The sequence below is a fragment of the Sminthopsis crassicaudata genome, chromosome 1, assembly GCF_048593235.1.
Source record: "Sminthopsis crassicaudata isolate SCR6 chromosome 1, ASM4859323v1, whole genome shotgun sequence".
Taxonomy (NCBI): domain Eukaryota; kingdom Metazoa; phylum Chordata; class Mammalia; order Dasyuromorphia; family Dasyuridae; genus Sminthopsis; species Sminthopsis crassicaudata.
This window is the reverse complement of record NC_133617.1, coordinates 624,833,321-624,858,112: the sequence shown is the minus strand read 5'-3', so window position 1 is coordinate 624,858,112 and position 24,792 is coordinate 624,833,321. Positions and strand designations below refer to the sequence as shown.

The 24,792-nt window shown below is 36.6% G+C and overlaps 1 protein-coding gene across 17 annotated transcripts in view; it reads right to left on the bottom strand.

Moving 5' to 3' along the window:
* CAPSL (calcyphosine like) overlaps positions 1–3,825 on the bottom strand; it is a 40,162-nt gene extending 36,337 nt beyond the window's left edge. For 12 of the 17 annotated variants that reach the window (XR_012484811.1, XR_012484809.1, XR_012484810.1 and 9 more), the window contains exon 1: positions 3,359–3,446. The gene's annotated coding sequence lies outside the window, so the exon portion shown is untranslated. Of the gene's footprint in view, positions 1–1,835; positions 1,988–3,358; positions 3,449–3,715 lie in introns of those variants that run through there. The other 5 variants (XM_074282666.1, XM_074282675.1, XM_074282664.1 and 2 more) reach the window with 5 other exon arrangements.
* Positions 3,826–24,792: the final 20,967 nt, after the last annotated feature.

Below are 24,792 nucleotides of genomic sequence, written 5' to 3'. Positions count from 1 at the left end.
TTGTCTTTGTAACCCCTGGATTCAACAAAGCACCTGACATTTGATATGTATTTAATAAAGGGTTATTGAAACAAATCAACTAACAGTAATCAGGGCAGATGTAGCCCCAAATTTTCAAATCCATTCCATGAACTATGTTTAGAACTTTCCAAGTTGAAATTTCTTCCTTTGGTCTTCTCCAAAAATTGGTGTAAGATAAAGCTGTACACTTGTGCTAATGGCTACTCTTACACAGGTAATATAATCAATTACATATACAATCAATCATTCTGTGGAAATTTACCTTATACTCATTTAGCTATTCAGTCTTTAATCTACAAAGCTAATATGCCATAAGTGACACTTCCCAAGGAAACCAGAAGAATTAAGAGGTAAAGTAAATAATTCAATGCCATAATTTGATGTCAATGACATTCAATACTAGTAATAAGGTTATATGATAAGTGTAAGCATCACCCTTTTGTCATCCTCCTATGATTTAACATTTACTACAGACCAGCTCTAAACTGGACCATTGAACATTACCTACAACCACCCTTACTAACCTACACCTGGATGTTGATTTTTCCTAGCAGCAAAAGTACCCATGAAATCACAGTTTCCAATTCAAAAAAGGAAGGAAGGAAAGAAGAAAGGGAAAGAGAGGGAGGGAGCAAGGAAGGAAGAGAAAAAGGGTAGGAAGGGAAGAAGGAAGGAAGGGAGGGAGGGAGGAAAGAAAGAAGGGAAGAAAGAAGGAAAGAAGGAAGGAAAAGAAGTTTTCTCTATTTCATTATCTTTAAAATCAAAATACTAGAATAGAATATCTCTAAAATCCTTTCCTGTTCTAAATCTTTAGGAGTCTGGGTAAACTGGCAGCTTTTCAGAAGAACATTTATTACATAAAAGTGATGTATCTCTGAGATTGTTGTGTAGCTCTTCACATGTAAAAGTTCCCACCAAAATTGGCAAGAATAAGTCCAGTGCACACTTAGCTTGAGTGTTTAGCAGTGATCATTCAGAGTGTCCATATATCTTTTATGTTTGCAGAGTCTCCTCTGAAATTAGAGGGATCAACTGAGGGTGATACACCAGATGGATGTTCAAATCAGATTAGCATATCTAGTGGCTGAACAAACTAGTCTGTGATGTAATGGAATATTACTGCAAAGAAAAAAAGAAATGGAAAATTCAGAAACATACAAGGAGAGGAACATGACTTAAGAATGAAGGAAGCAGGATTAGGAGAATAATAAACACAATGACAAGAATAATGTAAATTTTCTGAAAATGAAGGAGGAGGAGGAAGAGGAAGACAAAGAGTAAGTATAATGGACAATATTGATTCCTAGGAACAGATAATAAAACATATCTTCCTCCTCTTAAAAGAGAAAAGAATGCTGTATATAACAGTCAAATTCAGTCACCATGTCTGCTTAAAGAAGTGTTCAGTGCTAAGGAAAGAGACACTATATAGAAATGATTGTGATGTTAAAACAAAAGGCAGCAAGACAATTCTTTTTAGCCCACCACTTCCCAGTCAACAGAGAATCATTAATTGCTTCCCACAGTTATATTTTTCAGCTGGTAAAACTTTAAAAAATTTTACACTTGACCTTGTCCCTGGCAGCTCATAACATTGGAAATAAAGAACATTGCCATCAGAAAATTCCCAAACTGGAAATCAAGAAAAGCTAGGAAGTAGCTAAAAAATATAATATCAACTTGAAATAGGTGGAGAATTTTCCATGCAGGTTGCCATGGACATCTTTTCTGTAAGCATGTCAATATGAGGACTACAGAGAAAAGAGTTGCAAATAAAGAGCAAAGCCCATTCAAGGAATATTCTCCCTCCTCACCTCTTGGAATCCCTAGTTCCCCTCAAGGCTTAAGTGCTCTTAGCAGGAAGATGTCCTGATTTCTTCAGTTGTTCATAATCCCACTAATAAGTGGGTATTTTGTTTTGACTCATCTGTATGTATACATACCCTTTTCCCCAGTAGAATATAACTTCCTGGAAGATAGGGGCTGATTAGTTTTTTGTTTTTGTATCTCCAGTGACTACCACAGTACCCGGACACATGGCAAGTGCATTAGTAAATGCTTGTTGAATTGAATCTATCTCTCTTGTGTGATCTAATCATTTTGTAAACAGGATGAGTTCTCTTCTCTTAAACACTGCTTTTGCTTCTGTATCATATATATTATTTGTAATAATGACAATATTTATAAAGTGCTTAGTACAGTGCCTGGCACAAGGTAAGTTCTATATAAAAGCATGCAATTGTTATTATTGTTACTATTATATTCTGAATGTTGATCAGCTAAATAGTCATTTCCCATTACAAAGTCTGACAAGTAGCACCTTTTAAAAAAAAAAAAAGAAAAAGAAAAACATTATTCCCATAAAGTGTGGGTCTTATTCAGAAAGATGCTGAAAAACTCTAGTTTAGAAAAACACCTGAGCCAGAGTCTAATGGATGGCCCACTCATACCATCCACTATTTCTCCTTTTTTCACTACACAATTGCTCAGAATTCACATATTAAGTACCTACCCTTTCCTTAACAACTATAAACATGTAACATCTGTACAAAACAGTATCAAATATGTTGGCAGAGAACCCATGATTCAAAATAATAATGTGAATATATATTCTATACTAGTGAGACTTAAGAGAAAACAGGACCTTTAAAAATAGATGCCGTCCAGTCTGCTAGTGCTCCTGACACATAGAAGATGGAGGGGCTAGAAGGCCTCTCATAATATAATTGTGATTCTTTGAGTGAATAAAAAAGGACAATATAAGAATTACAGAACCTCATGAACTGCCTAGTTTGACCTAAATCCAAAAGCAGTGAATTTAACAATTAGTTATCCATTATTTCTTGTAGTAATAGGATTTCCTAAATGGTATCATGCATTTAGAACTGGGCGGCACAACCCCTTTTTTACAGTTGAGAAAACTGATGTCCAGTAAGGTTAAGAAACTTGTCAATTATCACGCTCAAAGTAGTCAGCAAACCAGGGATTTAAACTGTGATCCTGGTTCAGCCCTCTTTCCAGTGCATCTTGCTGTCTTATTAAGTTTGATGTTTTCCGATTAATGTAATTTAACTGTGCAATTTAATACTTTAATACAAAATGCTCAGATCTGTGGCACCTTATTGGCCTTAGCTCATTCTGCAAATCTTGCAAGAGCCTCCCCCACTACACAGAACCTGTTTACCTCTAAGGATGGCATCCCAGTGGCAATAATAACAGATATTTTCATTGTTTGAAAATTTCCTCATCAGAAGATGCAGTGACATCTGTCATCTTTTTAGAATGGGGGCAAATAAACTGGACCACAACAGCATAACACACCAAGCCATTAATTTACCTTAAATGTCAACCTGTTGCGAACAGTCGCTTCAAACTGAAACTATGGACGCTGCCTCTTGCTTGTGGGAAAACCTGCCCAACCCCTCCTGCCTCCCAGGTACTCCCTCTCAGCTCCAATTGGATGTTTGGCGCTCCTTGATTCGAGCCCACAGGTAACACTGAAGACTGATTGGAAGAATTCCCCATCAGGCAATTCCTGTTCCCCCCTCCCACTTCAGAGCCCGAAGTTTACAAACCTGTTGTCTAGGCAATTCTAATCCCTAAAAGGCCCTACCGCTTCATTATACTAGGCAGCCAGGAACTGTTCAGTCTGAACATTCTAAAATTTGACTTTTAGAAGGACTAGTTCCACTACCTTCTCTTCCGCATGATTTTTAACAGGTCGCAAAACGGGCTCTTTTCTTCCGAGCAACCTTTGTCTAGGCTTCTACAATTCCCCAAATGACTTTTTGTAGAATATCTCTTTTCAGTGTGTGACTTAACACAGGAAAGATCTTGTTACAGTGTGTGACTACACCGCAGAGTAGCCTGGTAACATTACAAATGATTCATTTTCAATCTTGCCCTTCCCCCAACTCACACTATCAAGTTACCTGAGTGGATAATCATCCTTTTTCTCTCTGTGCAAAGTAAGAAAGCAATAGGTTTGTCTATGTCGCAGGCTAGCAGATGACCAAGCTCTATAACGACCTGAGGGTATGTTGGGATGTTGCCTTATTCATTTGCAATCTCTTTTTAAACAATTAATTGACTCAAAACCCCATTAGAAAAACTTTCTTTCTCAAGAGTCATTTCTTTCATTTCTCTATAAATATATTAAAATTAGTGCACTTTTAAAAAATTATTAACAAAAACAACAAGAAATCAAGAACAAAATAATTATTTATAATGTTTATATGTGTATATATATATGTATACACATATATAAAGATATATATATATATATATATATAGTGTAATTTGTATGCTTTAAAGCTTAACAAATATCAGCTATCATTAAGTGTGAAGGGTAGGAGAGTGGAAGGGGTAAATATTGGTCAACCAGATCTAATGGAAAGAATAGTGGGTTGGTTCAGATACAGCGTTACTGTTTATTACCTGTGTAAACTTAAATAAGTCACTTCTCATCTGTAAAATGAGAATGCTAAAGTCAATGATCCAAGATTTCCTTAAGTTCTAGATCCTAGAACAGATCATAGGTAAATTCCAATTCCTAGTTACCTTCAAGTGGACTTCCTTTCTAATTATTCCGTTTCAAAAACTGTAGACAGCTGAAAATGCAGGATTCCAACATACTTTTGAATCAGTGTCTCTTTGATGGTACACCCATCTGTAAAAAAAATAAATAAAAATTTGAACATGTATCCCCAAATGTGTGAATATATATATATATATATATATAAATTATATTCATGTATTGTACTAATTTATTATATATTATAAAGCATAAAATAGAAAAAGTTAAGATGATATAATAAAAATAAAATATGTGATCAATAGAGAGCCTACACTCTTCCTTCAAGGATGAGCTGAATATGATGCCACAATTTAATTCTCAGATGAGCAAGATATGCCTTAATAGAGAGCAAAAAGAGATGAGGTCCATGATAATTGCTTGTCAAGAATGGCTGTGAATGGAATTCATGAATTCATGAAAACAGAAAGGGATTATTTCTAAGTAAGTCTATTTCACTACTAAAGACTTCATGATTTAAGACTCTATGATATGAAGATTTGGGAAAATCGGGTATTAAGAGAGCAGGACAAAGGTATTAGATATTTAAGAGAGAAGTGAAAAGAGTTTTGAAGTTTCTCTTTGCCTACTAATTTTGCTATGAAGTGGCCTTACAGATGTGGTTTTATTTGTATCCAATGATAAGGTATCACACAAGATAGGGAAGCGTGAAGAGGCGCTGTAGAATATACCAAGGCTGGAAAGTCCCCCACCATGAGATCCAAGGTATATCTAGGTATTCATAGATCAAGCAGGTACAGTTACTGGTTAAAGCGGAATGACTGGCTCTTTAAATAGGAAAGAGATGGGGAGTGAATATGAAGAAAGGAAGTAAAGGAAACAGGTATAGGCACTTTTTCAAGGAGTTTGAGAAAACATAGTGATAGGCAATACTTTGAAGATATAATAGTCCAGATTTTTTTGAGGATGAAGGAGAATTTAGCATTTGAAGGCAGTAGAGAGGATCCCAGTTAATAGAGGCTGACGATTTGAGAGATACAAAGGGGGAAAAAAAGGGAATACAGAAACAGAGATACAGAGACAAAGATTATTTAAGAAGCAATCTTCTGAAAAACATTTATAGGGATGGGATCAAATGCACATGTAAAGGGTTAACCTTGGCCCAAAGACTACAGCTTTTCAGAGACTGGAGAGAAAGAGGACAAAGCAAAGATATCAAGGAGTTTTGAAATGAAGAAAATGGAAGAAGAGGGAGCTCATGCTAACTGGCCTCAATTTACTCAGTAAAATAAAGGTTAACATTCTCAGCTTGGAAAGTGTAGTTAGGGGAGAAAAGGAACGTATAAGAAAAAAAAAGAATGTTTGGAATAGCTTCCATGAAAAATGATAAAGGAATCAATAGGAAAGAATAAAAGCATGGCTTGTTGTAGTGAATCCAGTTAAGGTTAGTTGACAATTTTGTAATGCATTTAGTTAGCAGAATTGTGAGACTTCCTCCAGTTCAATGGTTTAAACTGTGGGAGTAGGAGTGGACCAGGTAACTGGTGGGAATAATCTCAGGCTACATTTGGTGAGAGAAGAGTAGGAGAAAGAGGCAAATTATTTGAAATACTGTATTAAGTTCCAGGCATCATATATTAGGAAGGATATTGAAATACTAGAAAACATCCAGGGAGGGCTGACAAGGCTATTGAGGGAACTCTAAATCCTGTTATGAGGAATGGTTGATGGAACTGAGAGTGTTTAGTTGGAGAAGAGAAAATCTTAGAAGGAGAAGATAGCTATCTTTGAGTATTTGAAGGACTGTCATTTGGAAAAGTTAAGACTTATTTTATATAATACCAGAGAACAGACAAAGAATGCACAGATTGACAAAGGATGAATTAGGCCTGCCATGTTTACCCATTGAAGCACCCCAACAGTGGGGTTTAGGTTGTCTCACTGAAGAATTATTTAAACAGAAACAAGATGGCACATCTTGGATATATAATGTATAGGGAATTCTTGTGCAGGAATAAACTATTCTAGTTTTATGTCTGCAAGATCCCTCTCAAGCCTGAAATTCCATTATTTTTTTGAAGACCACCCTAAAGGGAATATAAAATGAATTCTTTGTCAACAGATCTGTAACTAACTCACTGCTATCTTGATTCCCTGCTCAATTCTGTGATTGAATTAGTAAATCAATTAGTACATTATCATAATGAATGAATGAGTTAAAAACAAATCATCAACTATTTGAGTGTATTCTTTTCACTCTTCATATAGTTATTTACCATTTAAATAATTAAATAATGGGTCTTAAAGAATAGAGGCATTTAATTTTGTTTGTTTAAGACTTTATATATTCACACATGCATAAGCACACACACACACACATACACACACACACACACACACACACACACACACACACACACACAATCATCTGTTTCCACCCCTAGGTTTGGAAAGCCAGAAGCCAAGTTAAAGAAGAAAAGGATTCAGTTAAAGATGGCTTAAAGAAATTAAATTAACTCTATAGTTTCCATGAATATAAATCTTTGGGATTTTAAAGACTTGAAGAACTCAAAAGACAATCAATCATTGTTATTAAAACTGAAATTCCATTGGAGATATGGTCAGTGTATTCACATATGGCAGAGAATAAAGAAATATATATTGAATTCCATTGAAAGCCCTCAAATTATAAAGACAAATGTAACCCAGAAAAAAATAATTTAATAAACAATATACTCAGGAACTGGCTGAATTCTAATAAATTCACTTTTATGGTTGATTAAAGGCTAAAAGGAAAAATCTTTTGGTTTCAACTCTTTAAGTAAAAAAAAAAAAAAATACACTATGATTCATTTTCCTCACTTAGTAAATATAATTTAGTAAACACTGTTGAGGAAATAGCTACTCAGAGAGGTGACAGATAGAAAGTAACAAAATTCCAACTCAAAGTCTGGACTTTTTTTCTTGAGTACTGCAGTTTATTGACTTTGAAGAATTTTTTTTAAAGAATGTGGAAAATGGGATAAAACTTGAAGGATAATGATATTCCCAGTAATTAAAATATGTAGCATATCCAAAGAACTTATTTATTTTGGGATTTGGGATGTTTTGTCTTTTTTCTCAGATTTGAAAGATAAGAAAGGAGAAATATATCAAAAATAACTTGGTTTCTTCCTGAACATTTACTAGAATAGGTCAAGATTATGCAGAGATATATGTCTGCATGCCAGGTAATAATTTTTGTTTTGTTTTTCTTTTTTATATAGAAAATACAAATTATCATTTCGATGTTATTCCTCTGAATGATGGAAGGAATACTTCACACTTCACATGATGTACACCACCCATGAAGGTTAGATGGCTGGTGCAGAAGTCTCTCACTTTAGCTCAGATGGGTGCTTTGTCATATGATATTTCCACACTAGGGAGTGCAATAGAGTGCTGGACCTGAAGTCAGGAAGACTCATCATCATGATTCAAACCTGACCTCAGATAATTCTTAGTTATGTGACTCTGGGCAGGTCACTTAATCCTGTTTGCCTCATTTTCTCATCTGTAAAGTGAGCTGGAGAAGGAAATGGCAAAACACTCAAGTATATTTGCCAAGAAAACCCCAAATGGGATCACAAAGAGTGAGACACAACTAAAAAGATATTAAACTAACAAAAATTTCCAGTCAGTTCAACTTTCACTCAAGCCCAGAGTAAATCTAGAATGAAATATATTTTAAAAGGATGTCTTAATAACAATAATTATAACTGACACTTATATAAGTACTTTAAAGTTTGCAAAGTACTTTATGAGTATTCTGATTTGATCTTCATAATAACGCGGTGCTATTATTTCCTTGTTTTTAAAGAAGGGAAAACTGATACTGAAAGAGGTCTAATGATTTGCCCAGAATCACAAAGTTAGAAAGTGTCTGAAGCAAGACTAAAATTCAGACTTTTCAAACTTCAAAACTATTACTCCATTCCCTAAACACTTTAATTGCCTTTATAATGCCTCACCATTTCTAGTTTTTCATCTCCTCCTTCTTCCTCACTTCTATGGCTCTCTAACTTTTAAGGCAGCAATGGAGGAAAGAGTGGGAGGTACCAAGAACTTGGTCTCCTTGATCAACCCTGTACTTGGAGATACAAAGCCCTTGTAATTGAGAGATTTTCAGAGCCTCTCATTCCCTTATCTCCACACATCTATTATACCCATTTGTTTGGAGGTAAAATACAAATATTTGTTGGACTGAATTGACTTATGAAAATCCATTTATTGATAAGTGCTTGAATATTTTTACAAAATGACTAGCAAGTAAAATGGCTCCATACATGATAAGTCATAAAGGCCATTGCCCAAAATGGACAGTTTTTCATCATTTATATTATGTGTATGTGTGAGTGTTTTTAAACATATCCTTAGGAGTGGAAACCATGTTTACTTTTGTAAAAATACTCTTTTAGCATAGAATCAATCAAAAAAACCATAGGTTCTCAGATAGGAAATGAGATGGATCAAACTGAGATCCTGCCTGGGGGTTTGGTGTGAATTGTCTCTTTTACTTTTTATTCAAACTTTACTAACCAGAACACAAAGGCTATTAGGAGAGGGTTCCTTCTGTGCTCCTGGTGCTATTACAGCTAGCCCATGTTAGGGCCATCTGTTTATTCCAATGTTCCAAGTTTTTCCAGTCCTCCACCTTTCTTCAGCATTTAGGACAGCTTATCAACCAGACCTCCAGAGGATATGCCTGCTACTATGGAGCAGCTTGGCAAGTCCTCCCAGACTGCTTCCCACTTATTAATCAGAGAACTATAATTAATTACTTCAGGGAAGAATTATCAGTGGATTGCCCAGTTGTACCTTTCCTCATGTTTGTGACTTCTCAGTCCCTTCTGCTGACCTTTCTGATCCATTCTAATTCCATAAACATTATTAAGTGCCCACTGACTCGGTCACTATGCTAAATCCTGGGAACATAATTAAAAAACAAAAACAAAAACAAAAAAACCCTGCCCTTAACAAGTTTACAATGTAAAGGAGGAGAGAACATAAAGCTGGAAAGTAGGAGTAGAAGGAAAAATTGGACTGAGGATTCCAGGCAAGGAAGGGTTTTCGTCTGTAGATTTAAACTAGGCTGGGCAGCAGATGCAAAATGGAGTAGCTTTATATTGTGTCTTTCCATGTGAATTGTAAGCCACCGGAGACTAAGGACTATATTGCTTCTGTATTTGTAGCCCTAAAAATGAATCCAGTGGTTGGCTCCTAGTGAATCCTTCATACTTTTCATTCACTTTTGGGGCATCTGAGTGGCACAGTGGACACTTCCTAACTGTATGATCCTGAGCAAGTCCCTTAACCCTGTTTGCCTCCATTTCCTTATCTGTAAAAATGAGCTGAGAAGGAAATGGCAAACCATTTAAGGCGCTACTAGTAGTCGGAAGCTGCAAAAAGATCAGTTTCTGTTTGATGTCAGGAAAAACTTCCTAACAATAAAGCAGAACTGGAGGCCTTGAGGCAGGGGGCTCCTCCTCTTTGGAGGTCCTCACGCAGAGACTGAAGGGCTACTTGTTGAATGTGTTATAGTAGGGATTTCTATGGTATCTGAATTGAGCCAGATACTGAGTTTTCTTCCAATTTTCCATTTCTCTGTTTCAGTGAACCTTAATCTAAGCCTTCCTGTTACCTCTAGCCCATTTCTGACCTAGGACTACAGAGCAGCAGCTATCTGGACTTTGGAGCAAAATATCATATACTCCCTTAGTCTTCTATTATCTCTGCTCTCTTTTTCTACTAGCATTCCCCCCCCAAAAAATAGGTGGTATTTGAGTCAGTTGAGTGTCTCCATATCTACAGCCTTATTTCTTCATAAAGGATGGCCTTCAAGTTGACCTTCAAGGCCCCTTGCAGCTCCAGATCTATTATCTTAAGAACTTATAAGCAAAAGCTCAGAAAAGAAATAAGCATGGCCTGTTTGGGAGGTACATTGAGAATGGATTAAAACAGTGTAGGAGCATGTTGGAGAGCAGGAGCTAATCAGGCACTTTGACTATACTTTGACTATAAGACAGATATTCACATGCACACATACATGCACATAAACACACATACACATGTACACACAGGTGTATACACATATGCACATTCAGAAGTGGGACCAGATCAGACAATTCTCCTTTCTCTTACACTACTTCTTCTCTCTCCTCCAGATACTTCTTTAAAATCTACTTCAAGGTTATAGAATTGCTTGCCAAATATGGTAGTGCTTTGCTGAATAGACACTGGGAGACACCAGCATAAGATTGCCCATCATGGTGTGCCCTCATCAGAGAAGGTGTGTAGAAAAGAAGAGAAGAGCCTTGGGGGATACTCCTGCTTAGAAGGTGCCAGCTGAGTGAATATCCAGAAAAGGAAACTGGTGAAGGAGCAGGTAGACAGGTCAGAGAAAAGTTAGGAAAAAGGAGAAGTCTCAAACTGAGAGAGGAGAGCTGAGGAAAGGAGGATGATAATGTCAAAGGCTTTAGAGAGGTCACAGAGGATGAAGACTGAAAAAAGGTCATTGAGATTTGATGATTAAAGGATCACTGGCAACTTTGGGGAGAGTTTTAGTTGAAAGATGAAATTGTGATGGGGTACAGTGGTGCAAAAGAGCCAAAACTGAAAAAAATATATTGGGATTCCAAGATTCACCAATCAAATGATAGGGTATGGAGGTTGAATCCCCAAAGTATATTGGGGTTTGGGGACTGTGTTGCTAGATATCTCAAAAGAATTTTGTAGGACTGATGAGGTTTAGAATTGGGATACCTAAATGAAATTAGGTTTAATTGAGGTCTAGTGGCAGGTTTGGGGTACAGGGAATCAAATACAGCTCCCCTGCAACCCCTTTGGATTCAACACAAGAATACAAAGTTAAATGAGGTCTAGTAGTGGCGCAAGAGTCCCCTGAAAAGGAATTTACAGACCCGAAAACCTAGATTGATAAAAGAGGTTAATTATGGGTGTTGGAAATAGAGTCTAGTTAGTAAAGTTGAAGGTAGAGATAAAAGGTCACCGGAACCAGGGTTCCAGTGGGTAGAGATCCTTGGCATGCCAGGCGTAAGACTGCCATATTTGGAGCCTCTGCAAAGAGAGGGCTCCAGCTTGGCTCTTTTATAATGAGAGATTTAGCTAAAGGGGGCCGTGAGTGGAGTCCCAGGTTGGCTCCTAACTGGGTTTCAGCCAAGGTTAGAATTTGAATTCAATTCAATGGGTTTGGGGACTGAGCCAGATAACAAAGATGAAACTGTTTGTGCTTAGGGTGGAGTCCTCTCCCTGAGGCAGAGTCCAAGGAGGTTTTCTATTTTAAGGATTTTTCAGAGTTTTGGGGTTTCCTCTTCAGAACTATCTCCAAATCAAGAGGCATAATTATTTTGCCATCAACTGGCAGGCTAAGTTTCAAAATGGATTTAGCAATTAACAAGGGGAAAGCTGCTAGCTAAGTTTCTTAGGGGAACTTGCCATTAATTAGGGGCAAGATACCATAAAATGGGCAGTTCCTAATGAACCTGCTATTGTGATGTTTGTGAACTAGCCATTGTGACTCTAAGTAAATAAGTTCCTAAAAGGAGTTAGCTATTAAGTGGGGTATCAGTAGGTTCTTTTGTAAGAGAAAAGTAACCAAAAAGTTATAGGTTGACATCTATAACTTGACCTTTGGATTGGATACAGCGATTATAAGGTCATGATAATTTTGTCAATGCAAAGAATTTGACAAGGAATTCAACAAGAGCCCACTGAAACAAAGTCTCACTTAAATTTCACAAAAGCCTTCTCCAGTCTACACTTTTCCTAAAGACTCACCTGGTTACCAGAAATCAAGTTGGAAGCTAGATTAAAGAGAGTTTAGAAGAGATGAGAACTGAAGTGGAAGCATTGATGTTGGCACTTTCAAAGAGTTTAGCCATGAAAGAAGGGAGACATATAGGGCAATAGCTAGCAGGAATTGGAAGATCATGTGAGAGTTTTTGAGGATGGGGTGAAATGGGCATGTTTGTAGACTATAGGGAAGCGGCTGATAGGGAGACTGAAGATAAGTGAGAGTAGGAATGATCTATATTGAAGACAGAATGAAATGTAATCATCAGCATACACCCAGTTTGTCTTTCCTTTTTTGTTTTCAAAGAGAACCAATGACATCATGAAAGTGACATCTTGTCTGGCTCAAGAATAGGATTTAAATGAAAAAAAAAAAAAAAATTAACTTAAAAGCCATAAGTATCAAGCTCTTCTACAGAATTCTCGAAAGTCCAATGGTATGATCAAGATCAAAACAGCTGAAGATGGCCCAGGATGTAGTGGTTGACCTTGGCCTTTCTAAATTAAGATCTTTTCCAGGTCTCAATTTGTCAGATGAAATGCCCATTCAATGATTTAGGGCTTAGTGAGAAATAACAAAAAGACAGCCTAATTTACCATTACAAAGATATAAATATGGGGAAGACCCTCAAAGCTTTCTGTCCCAGAACAAAAAAATAATTGCTATTTACATTCATTTATATCAAAATGTGAACAATATAATCTAAACAAAAACTAATCAAAACCTAAACCAAGACTTGAGTGGAGGGAAACTAGAGACACACTCTTCCACTTCAAGGAAGACACACTCTTCCACTAGTGTCAAATCTTTCACTTTCAACTTATTCCCAAATTATATCATGTTTCCTCCAAGCATGATCTGCAAAATTTGAAGGGCTTTTTTCTCTAGTTTCCATCTTCATGCCTTTATATATAAATGTAAAAATTATGCCTGCAAAGTCTATTTACTTCCAACCTACTTGGGTAGCTCCTATCTTTCATTTCAACTTTTAAAATCTCAAGATATCAGATATGCCTACTGGGAAAAAATGAGGAATACTTAAATTGCTACTGTGTGGAATTAAATAAGTGAATATACTCTCATGGGAATATAGTCTTAATTGTGACTTGAGACTTTATAATAAGAAATAGAGGTATACCTAAAAGTTGCAGGTGTTTGTCCCATTACCTCTTAATTAGCATTTAAATGCCTCTTTTAAAAGTGATGATGGTTTTGAATTTAATTATCCAAGGATATTTGATTGTTTAGCAGTTCTTTAGGGAAATTTAAATTGAGTTTAATATTATTGACATATATTCTTTTGTTTCTGAGTTAGATATTCTTGATTAAAATGTAAGCCTGGACCCCCACAAACAATGGAAGAAAGAGCCAGGCTGGGGAGGGGGCTTCTTCATTCAGGGTATGTAATCTTGTGTTTTGCAGTTTATGCTTTGCACTGTCCTTTTGCTGATAAACATCTTGTCAGATAGAAGATGCTCTTTCTTGCCAGATCATAATAAAACCCTTTTTGCTTTTTCTTACTCTGAGAGTCTCTGTTTTGTGGACAATATTGTTCCACATAGTTTGGGGGCTTGTCCGATATTTTCTGTTCATGAGGGGTCTCTCCTATAATGAATCCTTGGGCAGAAATCCTCCAGAAGTTCTCTGGTGGTCCTTAGATTTGGTTCAGGAACTCCTGCTCTGAGCAGATAAACTCCCAAAGAGACAGCAAAACAAAGACTTCAGAAGTAGGCTAGAGAAATAAAGAATTAATTAATTTGGCCCAGGAGATAAGGCAGCTGAGAAAAGTTTGAAATCAGTCAGGAAAGTTGTATAACACAGCCCAAATAAAGGCAAGAACTGGTATTGGGGAGAGACTGCCAAGTAACTGGTGAGCTATCTGGGTATGTGGAAAGGGATTCTAGACTCCCTTACCCAAACAGACTATTCAGAGGCATCTCCAGATACAAACAGAAAGCATCTATTCAGTCCTTGCAAGGAGAAGGACTGTTAAAAAGACCTATCTCGATAAATTCTGATAGAAGTGGCCATCTTCAACAATGAGATGAACCAAATCAGTTCCAATTGTTCAGTAATGAAGAGAACCAGCTACACTAAGTGAAAAAACTCTGGGAAATGAGTGTGGACCACAATATAGCATTTCTACTCCTTCCACTTACATTTTTGTTTTCCTTCTCAGGTTATTTTTACCTTATTTCTAAATCCAATCTTTCTTGTGCAGCAAAATAGCTATAGGGACATGTATACATATACTGTATTTAACATATACTTGAACATATTTAACATATATTGGTCTACCTGCCATCTAGGTGAGGGGATGGGGGGGAAGGAAGGGAAAAGTTGGAACAGAAGGTTTTGCAATTGTCAATGCTGAAAAATTACCCATGTGCGGCCAAGATGGCGACATGGAGGCAGACAGCTGCTTGAGCTCCTCGTTTTCTCTCAGAACTTACTTCATGACAAGCCTCTGACTTAATGCTTGACCCAGAAAGAAATCCACAAATAATCACCAAGAGAAGACATCCTTGAAAGTCGCCAGAAAAGGTCTGTGTTTGCTCGGGGGAGGGTCAATCAGACTGGGTGCAGACTGAGGGCAGGCAGCCAGAGCAAGACAGGCAGCTCACACAGCTCAGACCTGAGGGGGAGGGCTGTGATCTCTGCCATTTCTGTGAAAGGGCTTTTGCCCCAGTGTGGATGCTCCATCTTGGCAGCAAGCCAGGAGCAGTGGAGAGGGTATAAACACCGGAGGTGAAGATTAAAACCCCAGAAAGCCAGCGTCTCTCAGAGCCCGGCCACCCCCAACCCCCACCTGGACTGACTCGGTGCATTCTCAGAGCCTCAGAGTGCAGACTCAGTACAGTCATTGCTGTTCTGTTAGTGGCTCTCTGCTGCCCTACCCCCAGTCTGTAGAGGAAGCCCATTAACACCATCCAGCCCCATCCCCCCCAAAACAGACCAATTGTTTCTCTTGTCAGTTTGTTTTCTTTGATTCCTACTCTGACAAAATGAACAAAAAATTCAAAAGGGCTCTAACCATTGACAGCTTCTGTGTGGAGAGGGAGCAGACTTCAAATGCTGAGGAGACTAGGAACAGACTGTCCCCAGATGTATCCCCTGGGAGGGATATAAGCTGCTCCTCAATACAAAAGAACCTCATAGAGGAAATCAAAAAGGCTCTCACAAGAGAGCTGGAAGAGAAATGGGAAAAGGAAATGGAAGCTTGGCAAGAGAGCCTGGAGAAGTCATCCAATGCATTCAAAGACAAAGTGGATAAAGAAATCAAATCATTAAGAAACAAGATTAGTGAGCTGGAAAAGGTAAACAACTCCAAGGAAAACAGGATTAGTGAGCTTGAAAAGGTAAACAACTCCAAGGAAAACAGGATTAGTGAGCTGGAAAAAGAAATCAGCTCTCTAAAAAATAAAATGGATAAAATGGAAAAAAATTCCATAGAAGATAAAAACTCAATTGGACAATTACAAAGAGATATAAAAAAAGTGAGTGAAGAAAATACATCATTGAAAATTAGACTGGAACAAGTAGAAATGCATGACTCAAGGAGAAACCAAGAGGGAGTCAAGCAAAACCAGAGAAATGAAACAATTGAAAAGACTGTCAAATACCTTACCAGAAAGACAACAGACCTGGAAAATAGATCCAGGAGAGACAATTTGAGAATAATCGGACTCCCTGAAAAATGGGAGGAAAAAAAGAGCTTGGACACCATTTTCGAGGAAATTATCAAAGAGAACTGCCCAGACGTTTTGGAAACAGAGGGTAAAATAGACATTGAAAAAATTCATCGATCACCTACTGAAAGGGACCCTAAAATCAAAACGCCAAGAAATATAGTGGCCAAGTTCAAGAACCATCAGACAAAGGAAAAGATATTGGAAGCTGCTAGAAAAAAACAATTCAGATATGGAGGATCCACAATAAGGATAACCCAGGATCTAGCAGCGTCCACATTAAAAGAACGCAGGGCCTGGAACATGATATTCCGAAAGGCTAAGGAACTTGGTATGCAGCCAAGAATAACTTACCCAGCAAGAATGAGCATCGTTTTCCAGGGAAGAAGATGGACATTTAACGAAATAAATGAATTCCATCTATTTTTGATGAAAAAACCAGACATACATAAAAGGTTTGATCTTCAAATACAGAACTCAAGAGATTTCTAAAAAGGTAAAAAGAAATCTTGAGAACTATACTTCTGTCAAAAAAATATGTAAAGAACATATGTACAATTTGTCTTAGAAACTAGAGGTGGAAAGGAGATTATATCATAAAAAAGTGTAAAGTGGTGGTACTACATCTCATGAAGAGGCAAAGGTAACCTATTATATCTGAGAGAAAGAAAGGAGGGAGATGAACATAGCGTGTATCAATAGACATATTCGATTTATGGTGAAACTTCTTCCACTTCATTGAAAAGTGAAAGGGAAGGAGTAAGCTAAGGGGAAGGGAATACAGTAATTTCGAGGAAAAGGGGTAAAATAAGGGGAGGATCTTTAAGGTGGGGGAGGGATCCTAAAAAGGGAGGGCTGTGAAAAGCAAGTGGTGTTCACCAGTTTAATACTGGATAGGAGGGTAAAAGGGAAGGAAAGGGGAAAAGCATAAGCAGGGGTTAATAGGATGGCAAGCAATATAGAATTAGTCCTTCTAACCATAAATGTGAATGGGGCAAACTGCCTCATAAAGAGGAAGCAGTTAGCAGACTGGATTAAAAGTCAGAATCCTACTATATGTTGTTTACAGGAAACACACCTGAAACAGGGTGAGACATTCAAACTAAAAGTAAAAGGGTGGAGCAGAATCTATTATGCTTTAGGCAAAACCAAAAAAGCAGGAGTAGCCATCCTCATCTCAGATCAAGCAAAAACAAAAATTGATCTAATTAAAAGAGATAAGGAAGGGCATTATATCCTGCTAAAGGGAAGCATCAATACTGAAGCAGTATCAATATTAAACATGTATGCACCAAGTGGTGCAGCATCTAAATTCTTAAAAGAGAAATTAAGAGAGCTGCAAGAGGAAATAGCAAAACTATAATAGCGGGAGATCTCAACCTTGCACTCTCAGAATTAGATAAATCAAACCACAAAATAAATAAGAAAGAAGTCAAAGAGGTAAATAGAATACTAGAAAAGTTTGATATGATAGATCTTTGGCGAAAGCTAAATGGAGACAGAAAGGAATATACTTTCTTCTCAGTAGTTCATGGAACCTATACAAAAATTGATCATATACTAGGGCATAAAAACCTCAAAATCAAAGGCAGTAAGACAGAAATAGTAAATGCATCCTTTTCAGACCATAATGCAATCAAAATAACATTTAGTAAAAAGCCAGGGGAAAATAGACCAAAAAATAATTGGAAACTAAATAATCTTATACTAAAGAATGATTGGGTAAAACAGCAAATCATAGACATAATTAATAACTTCACCCAAGAAAATGACAATAATGAGACATCATACCAAAATGTGTGGGATACAGCCAAAGCAGTAATAAGGGGAAGTTTTATATCTCTACAGGCCTACTTGCATAAAACAGAGAAAGAGAGGGCCAACAAATTAGGCTTACAACTAAAATTGCTAGAAAAGGAACAAATTAAAAACCCCCAGACAAACACAAAACTTGAAATTCAAAAAATAAAAGGTGAGATTAATAAAATTGAAAGTAAAAAAACTATTGAATTAATTAATAAAACTAAGAGTTGGTTTTATGAAAAAACCAACAAAATAGACAAACCCTTAGTAAACCTGATTTAAAAAAGGAAAGAGAAAAAGCAAATTGATAGTCTTGAAAATGAAAAGGGTGAACTCACCACTAATGAAGAGGAAATTAGAACAATAGTTAGGAGCTATTTTGCTCAACTTTATGCCGATAAATTCGATAACTTAAATGAAATGGAAGAATACCTTCAAAAATATAGCTTGCCCAGATTAACATAGGAAGAAGTAGTCTAAATAGTCCCATCTCAGAAAAAGAAATAGACCAAGCTATTAACCAACTTCCTAAGAAAAAGTCCCCAGGACCAGATGGATTTACAGGTGAATTCTACCAAACATTTAAAGAACAACTAACTCCAATGCTATGTAAACTATTTGAAAAAATAGGGATTGAAGGAGTCCTACCAAATTCCTTCTATGACACAGACATGGTACTGATACCTAAACCAGGTAGATCGAAAACTGAGAAAGAAAACTATAGACCAATTTCCTTAATGAATATTGATGCTAAAATCTTAAATAAGATATTAGCAAATAGACTTCAGAAAATCATCCCCAGGATAATACACTATGACCAAGTGGAATTTATACCAGGAATGCAGGGCTGGTTTAATATTAGGAAAACTATTAGTATAATTGACCATATTAATAATTAAATTAATAAAAACCATATGATCATCTCAATAGATGCAGAAAAGGCATTTGATAAAATCCAACATCCATTCCTACTAAAAATGCTCGAGAGTATAGGAATAAATGGACTATTCCTTAAAATAATAAGGAGCATATATTTAAAACCTTCAGTAAACATCATATGTAATGGTGATAAACTAGAACCTTTCCCTGTAAGATCAGGAGTGAAACAAGGTTGCCCACTATCACCATTACTATTCAATATAGTACTAGAAACTCTAGCCTTGGCAATAAGAGCCGAGAAAGAGATCCAAGGAATTAGAGTAGGAAATGAAGAAATCAAATTATCACTTTTCGCAGATGACATGATGGTATACTTAGAGAACCCCAAAGACTCTGCTAAAAAGCTATTAGAAATAATTCAGAATTTTAGCAAAGTCACAGGATACAAAATAAATCCACATAAATCCTCAGGATTTTTATACATTACCAAAACAATCCAACAGCAAGAGATACAAAGAGAAATTCCATTCAAAATAACAGTTGATAGTATAAAATATTTGGGAATATATCTACCAAAGGAGAATCAGGAATTATATGAGCAAAATTACAAAACACTTGCCACAAAAATAAAGTCAGATTTAAATAATTGGAAAGACATTCAGTGTTCTTGGATAGGCTGAGCGAATATAATAAAGATGACAATACTCCCCAAACTAATCTATTTATTTAGTGCTATACCAATCAGACTCCCAAGAAACTATTTTAATGACCTAGAAAAAATAACAACAAAATTCATATGGAAGAATAAAAGGTCGAGAATTGCAAGGGAACTAATGAAAAAAAAGTCAGAGGAAGGTGGTCTAAGTGTACCTGATTTAAAGCTATATTATAAAGCAACAGTCACCAAAACCATTTGGTATTGGCTAAGAAATAGACTAGTTGATCAGTGGCATAGGTTAGGTTCACAGGGCAAGATAGTGAATAAAAATAGCAATCTAATCTTTGACAAACCCAAAGATCCCAAATTTTGGGATAAGAATTCATTATTTGACAAAAACTGCTGGGAAAACTGGAAATTAGTATGGCAGAAACTAGACATGGACCCACATTTAACACCACATACTAAGATACGATCAAAATGGGTCCAAGATTTAGGCATAAAGAATGAAATCATAAATAAATTGGAGGAACATGGGATGGTTTACCTCTCAGACTTGTGGAGGAGGAAGGAGTTTGTGTCCAAGGGAGAACTAGAGAACATTATTGATCACAAAATAGAACATTTTGATTACACCAAATTAAAAAGTTTCTGCACAAACAAAACTAATGCAAACAAGATTAGAAGGGAAGTAACAAATTGGGAAAAAAATTTTACAGTTAAAGGTTCTGATAAAGGCCTCATCTCCAAAATATACAGAGAATTGACTTTAATTTATAAGAAATCAAGCCATTCTCCAATTGATAAATAGTCAAAGGATATGAACAGACAATTTTCAGATGATGAAATTAAAACTATTTCCACTCATATGAAAGAGTGTTCCAAATCACTATTGATCAGAGAAATGCAAATTAAGACAACTCTGAGGTATCATTACACACCTGTCAGATTGGCTAAGATGACAGGAACAAATAACGATGAATGTTGGAGGGGCTGTGGGAAAACTGGGACACTGATGCATTGTTGGTGGAGTTGTGAAAGAATCCAACCATTCTGGAGAGCAATCTGGAATTATGCCCAAAAAGTTATCAAAATGTGCATACCCTTTGACCCAGCCATACTACTACTGTGCTTATACCCCAAGGAACTACTAAAGAAGGGAAAGGGACCTGTATGTGCCAAAATGTTTGTGGCAGCCCTTTTCATAGTGGCTAGAAGCTGGAAGATGAATGGATGTCCATCAATTGGAGAATGGTTGGGTAAACTATGGTATATGAATGCTATGGAATATTATTGTTCTATAAGAAATGACCAACAGGAGAAATACAGAGAGGCTTGGAGAGACTTACATCAACTGATGCTGAGTGAAACGAGCAGAACCAGAAGATCATTATACACTTCAACAATGATACTGTACGAGGATGTATGCTGATGGAAGTGGATTTCTTCAACATAGAGAAGAGCTAATCCAATTCCAATTGATTAATGATGGACAGAACCAGCTACATCCAGAAAAGGAACACTGGGAAATGAATGTAAACTGTTATTTTTACCTTCTGAATCCAATTCTTCCTGTGCAACAAAAAATTCGGTTCTACACACATATATTGTATCTAGAATATACTGTAATATATTTAACATATATAAGACTGCTTGCCATCTGGGGGAGGGGGTTGGGGGAGGAAGGGAAAAAATCTGAATAGGAGTAAGTGCAAGGGATAATGTTGTAAAAAATTACCCATGCATATGTACTGTCAAAAAATGTTATAATTATAAAATAAAATAAAAATAAAAATAAAAATAAAAAAAATTACCCATGTATATGTTCTGTCAATAAAAAAAGGAGGATATATACTTAGAGGAAGATTGGCACATATGTCCCTTGGCAGGGGCTTCAAACAGCTTTTAGTTTTTGTTGATACCTTTACTAATTGGGTACAAGCTTTCCCTAGTAAGAAAGGAAATCATACCCACTTAAGATAAATTATTATCTCCACTCTGCATGTCATTGTCTCCACCCAATGGTTAATGCCTTTTAAACATTATGGTGCTTGCATCCTAGTCCACTAGAGCACTCCTTTCACTTGTACAAGGCCACACTGTTCCACCCATCTCCTTTGAGGAAACAAAAGCAGAATTTTGGGAAAATGTTCTTTGATATTTATTCTATAAAAGCCATCTGAATGTCTTTTTCTGCTATGTAATCCAGTTTCTGTTACTACCATGTGCCACACACCGAGCTGGACTGTCTAGTTGATGTATGTGGACCACATATTTGGAACAGATAAATATGGACCAGAATTTACTTGAGCACAAACAGACTGGACAGACCTAATTGATTCTCCTAGCCCAGAGAAAATAGATTTCCTAAGGGATTGGAGAGCATTTATTTTTCAAATGAGTAGTTTGATATAGGCCAAAGAGAAGTTTCCACTGGGATTAGAAGTCAGCTTAAATGTGTTTGAAACCACTCACAAGGAAAAAGAGTATATCCTCTACACAAGGAGTGTAGGAGTCAGGAGTTGGGAAATTAAAGGTGCCATGGTCAGGGGCAAATGGGCAGTAGCTCGGGCAGCTAAATCTGCAAACCTGCTTCTCTTGGCCTGAAGTAAATCCTTCTTCTGTTGTCCTTTACAAAACAACAGAAATTTCTCTAAGTCCAGAGACATCTTGCAGTAATTGTTCCCCTGCAGACTTAATGGGGGAATGTTTGATTGTCAAAAATCCCCTTTCTTTCCATATAGCTCCCATATATATGCAAAACATGAAAGGCATATTTGGAGACAGTATAGATATTCACTCTTATTCCTTTCCCCAATTCTAAAGCTCTGGTTTGGGCAAAAATGCTCTGAACTCGGTGGGGAGTTAGAATTGTCAATGACTGGCCTAAGGTGAGCTTAGAGGGAAGGCTATGGCAGCCACTGCTCTAAGGCAGGAGGGTCACCCTAAAGACACCAAGTTTTCTGAGAAGTAGTAAAAAGCTTTAGACAGGGCTAAAGCTGGGGGAGAGGTTGGTTAAAGGTCTTAAAAAACCTTGACCTGATCAGGGTCTTGAGTAGAATCATAGAGGGGTGTGGCAATGCCCAAGAAAGTATGCAGCTGTTGTGCAGCTCCAAATACTTAAGAGACTGATAGGCAAAGTAAACCTTCAGACAAAGAAACTCTGGCCTCAGGAAGCCAGAAAGTTAAGGGTTTTTATGGCAGCAGATAGAGATTTGGGTTGGGCTGCAGATCAAGTTATTCATATCCTGGATAGCCAGTGCCTGTCCAAATATGTGGGGGCTGTCACAGAAGCCCTGAGCTACCTGCATATTATGAATGTGACTGTGCATGTTAATTGGTGAGAGTTACATTCCCCTGGATTTGCCTCTTCAAAGGCAAAAAGAAATTATGAGTCTTTATGCAATGTTATGCAAAAGAAAGCATGCTTAAGATCTAAGGAAGAAAACCATTGTGTCCCTTGGGATGCTCATATTGGGCTCATGGCTTCTGCTGACCATTTGCTCTGATTATAGAAATTTGCTATAAGGGAAAAAGCAAGGTCATGATTATGATAGCATCAAAACAGGTCCTTCAAGTTTCAGCTTGAGTGCACATACATGGCAGGATAAAGCATTCTTATCTCTGTTTGACAACCAGTCATGCAGTAATAATTCCACCTCATAGCCAGACTCAGGAATAATCAGGTGAGAAACAAACAAAACTAGGAAACTGAGTCAGAAGGATCCTACCTTAAGCAGAAGTTACAGTTATCTTCCCAGCTCTTACCCAGGTAAGACATTCACTTGTAACAGTTCAGAAAGGCATCCCTCTAAGTAACTTATGGAATTTCTCCCAAATAGTGGGAGAAATGAAACTTAATGATTCATCAGGTAATCCCAAATTCAAAACTCAAAACAATAGTTAGAGTCCCAAAAGATCTCATCTGCATAGCAAGTTTCACCAATCAGAGGCATCAGGGCTATATATTAAAAAAAAAAAAAAAACTTTGTGCATAATATATCACATGAGCCTGCAAGACACAGTAAAAATTAATGCAAAAAAAATTCTGCTCTAGGTACTTCCAAGAAAGCTATAGATCATATTTGTTATATTCATTAAACAAGGAGACCATTATGCACTTAAATAAATATTAAGTAATTTTGCTGAAGACAGATGGAGACCTTGGTAGAAATAATCATTTTCAGAGAACTTGCAGTTATAACAAACTTCTTAAAAGTTTCTTGCATTGCTAAGCAGCATAATCTTTGATAGAGCATCAAAAATGACTTTGCCTTAAAGCAGCCATAAACTTGAAAAATAAAAAACCCAAATATTTAGTTCTTAATACCATGCAAACATAAGCCATTCCATTAAACCTTTGAAATAATTAATGTTGAAGGAATTTCTTTTAACCTACAGAGGGTCCAGGGCAGGGACTATATTGTTGGATACTTCACCTACTTTGTAAATGGTTAGGGAGGAAGGACTTAAGTCAGAGCATCCCATAATTATTCCTTCATATTCCAATTGATCTAAAGTAAAACATGAAATCATGCAATTTTATTTTTTTATTGAAGCTTTTTATTTTTAAAATATATGCAAGGATAATTATTCAATGCTGACCCTTGTAAAACCTTGTGTTTCAATTTTTCCCCCCTTCTCCGCATCTTCTCCTCTAGATGGCAAGTAATCCAATATATGTAAAACATGGCAAAAATATATGTAAATTCAATGTAGGGATACATATTTACACAATTATCTTGCTCCACAAGAAAAATCTGATCAAAAAGGAAAAAGATTACATGTGAATTCTACCAAACATTTAAAGAGCAACTAACTCCAATGCTATATGAACTATTTGAAAAAATAGGGATTGAAGGAGTCCTACCAAATTCTTTTTTTATGACACAGACATGGTACTGATACCTAAACTAGGTAGGCTGAAAACAGAGAAAGAAAATTATAGACCAATCTCCCTAATGAATATTGATGCTAAAATCTTAAATAGAATATTAGCAAAAAGAATATAGAAAATCATCCCCAGGATAATACACTATGACCAAGTGGGATTTATACCAGGAATGCAGGGCTGGTTCCATAATAGGAAAACTATTAGCATAATAGACTATATCAATAACCAAATTAACAAAAACCATATGATCATCTCAATAGATGCAGAAAAAGCATTTGATAAAATCCAACATCCATTCCTACTAAAAACAATTGAGAGTATAGGAATAAATGGACTATTCCTTAAAATAATAAGGAGCATATATTTAAAACCGTCAGTAAATATCATGTGTAAAGGCGATAAACTGGAACCTTTCCCAGTAAGATCAGGAGTGAAACAAGGTTGCCCTATATCACCATTACT